Here is a 2815-nt window from a genome sequence, read left to right as displayed (position 1 = left end):
TGTGCTAATGTGGAGGTGGGGTTAGGTGGGACAAGGATGGTGGGCTTAATACAAATTGTCAAAAAAGATGAAGCAAAGTGGTGGTGAGTCGTGACTCTTTGGTGAGGATGTCACATGTATGCCATGAGATGAGGAGGGAAAGCACTTAGAAAGTTCGATGTTAACATTGCAACAAATTTTGTTATCTTATCCATAGACAAACTCATTGACCCATAAGGACAAAGTGGGAGGAGGGGAAGCAAACTATGTGGCATAGGCTTATCTATGGTGCATTTTTATATTGCAAAATGTACTCTTGTCTTTTTGGTTAGCTTGTCTTGTTGGCTCCAACTGACCAGCTGGCCAAGGCTAGCAGTTGAGCCCCCTTTTGGGGCATCATCATCATTGTAACTCTCGCTCTCTTCTCTCTCATATCGTAGAATGCATTGCATCTCTCTCTCTCTCTCTCTGTGTCTCCCCGGCCCCCCGCCCCACATATCATAACATACATTGCATGCTTTGTATCTCTCTCCCCCCGCCCCCCCGTCTTTGTAATGGTCCTTTCATACCATGCTTCTGTTGAGACATGCTGTCTTCTGCCTGCAATTATGGCTGCCCTGTCGCATTCGTGAGCTCTCGTACTGGCAGTCGCGAAGTCATCCTTTTGCTGCCTACACTTGAAGACAATAGAAAGCATACTATGGATTCCTCTCAGAGAAACCATAGTTGACTCCCTCTTCTAAGAAGAAAGGAGAGTTCCGCTCATACCTCGCCAGAAGAAGACCAGCTTTGAGGCAACTGACAGCAGGTTACCACAAGGGCAACCATCATCGTGCCAGCACCTCAGAAGTTAGGTTTTAGCAGAAGAGAAGGCTTTCTCCCATGACAGGTCGAGATACGATGAGCAGCGAAGCCAGCCTTCGCCATGGCAGAAGGCTCAAAGCGGCCTCCCAGCCGCCCTCCATCGACAGGGCACCCAGCAGCAGCAGAGAGCTCCTGGCCGCGGCCACGGCCGACATTGATTTCACCACGGAAGCATCCGTCATGCCGTTGTCTCCCTCGTCGTCCTCCACACCTTCGTCCTCGCCGTCCCTGTTCTCGCCGAAAATCCACCATCGCAGCAAGAAAGCCCTCGCCATCGTCCGCTCCATCCTCCATATCCTCCCTTCTCCCTCTCCCTTGTGCACATCCTGGCTCCCGATGCCACCTGGCCGCCTCATACGGTCCTCTGGTGCAGGCCGCGTGACAGGAACTCTGTTTGGCTACAGAAAAGGGCACGTCCATTTCTCTGTGCAGGAGGATCCCAGTGCTCAGCCTGTGCTGCTGCTGGAACTCGCCATCCCCACCAATTCCCTTGTGAAAGAGATGGCATCAGGCCTTGTCCGCATAGCATTAGAGTGCGAGAGGACACAAAACAGAGGGCGGCTGTTCTTGGAGCCTGTATGGAGTATGTATTGCAATGGCAGAAAGACAGGATATGCCATTCGCAGGACAAGCTCAGAGAGTGACTTGCGAATTCTGACCCTAGTTAAGGCTGTGTCCATGGGCGCAGGTGTACTTCCAAAGGAAGATGAAGGGCCAGATGGTGAACTGATGTTCATGAGAGCAAGATTTGAGAGAGTGATAGGATCCAAAGATTCTGAAGCATTTTACATGATGAATCCGGATGGAAGTGGAGGCCCTGAATTGAGCATTTTCCTGCTTAGAATCTAGAAGCAGAGTGCAGTGGCTGTGCGCTCTACAGATCTCAAACATGGCGGATACTGTTATTACGGTGGTACTAGATGTTGATTCCAGCTCCTGGCATGTTATCATGTTGGAGCTCACAACCAAGAAATCAGCCAGAAGTTTATATGTCTAATACAAGTATTGGGAATGCAGATATGCCACACTATGTTTTAGTATCTCGTGCAAGCATCAGAAATACACATTGTGGTGTTTCACATGCAATGGTGGTTGGACACAGGGTCTGCATGGTTTGCAGGATGAACTGCAGATCAAGTGATCGAGTTTTCAAGTTTGAAGTGAGTGAGGCTGTTGGGTTTCAAGTGAGTGATGTCTTATTAGTGAGTTGGTTACAATTCAACTCTACAGACAGGAGATATATACTTGTAATCCCTCTAGGAATAGCAGTAAAGCTCTTAGAGATTGATGTATAACTCAGGCCTATGTGCCATTGTAGTCTTACCTATATTCCCTTTGCAGGGTCTGCACAAAAGCTTCAGGTTGCAGAGACTGTTGTGTACATCAAACATATAAATGACAATGAGACATACACATTTTGTTGCTCAGAACTGTGAATATGTAGCAACATATCATTAGAACGTGGGTTAGCAGATGTAGCCAGTTGAATGTTATGATTTCTCTTTTCCTTGTGTGCCACTAATGATTTGTGCATGCAAACTGTAGCATGCTTTCTTGGTGCAGTGTCTTCATAATAATATGAGCTGGACTTGTAGCATGTTCTCCATGATGTGCATGTGATATCTCTCAGATGCATTGTCACCAAGTGAAGCAGTTTAACCTGCTTAATGACATGGCCAGTGATTTGAAAGATGTTCTCCATGATGTGCATGTAGTGTCTTTCAGATGAATTATCACCAAATGAAGTGGTTTAACTGGGGATTTCTGAATTTAAGTGCCTTGTGCACAATGCTAACTGGGATCTCTCCATGATGTGCATGCCATGTTGCCTTTCAAATGAAGCAATTTAACTGGGGATTTCTTTATTTAAGTGCCTTGTGCACTAGGCCATCTGGGATTCTGCACCTTGATCTTAAACTTACTAGCAGAAGGGGACATTCACTCTCTGTTTACGGTAGACTGCTGTACAAAT

The 2815-nt window shown here is 46.9% G+C and overlaps 1 pseudogene; it reads left to right on the top strand.

Moving 5' to 3' along the window:
* Positions 1 to 326: 326 nt before the first annotated feature.
* LOC148038356 (protein MIZU-KUSSEI 1 pseudogene) lies at positions 327 to 2273 on the top strand (annotated as a pseudogene).
* Positions 2274 to 2815: the final 542 nt, after the last annotated feature.

Source organism: Lygodium microphyllum, chromosome 3, assembly GCF_053477565.2.
Source record: "Lygodium microphyllum isolate KBCC chromosome 3, Lygodium_microphyllum_v1.1.10, whole genome shotgun sequence".
Taxonomy (NCBI): Eukaryota; Viridiplantae; Streptophyta; class Polypodiopsida; order Schizaeales; family Lygodiaceae; genus Lygodium; species Lygodium microphyllum.
Note: the sequence above shows the minus strand (reverse complement) of the source record. Positions and strands in the feature narration are given on the sequence as shown.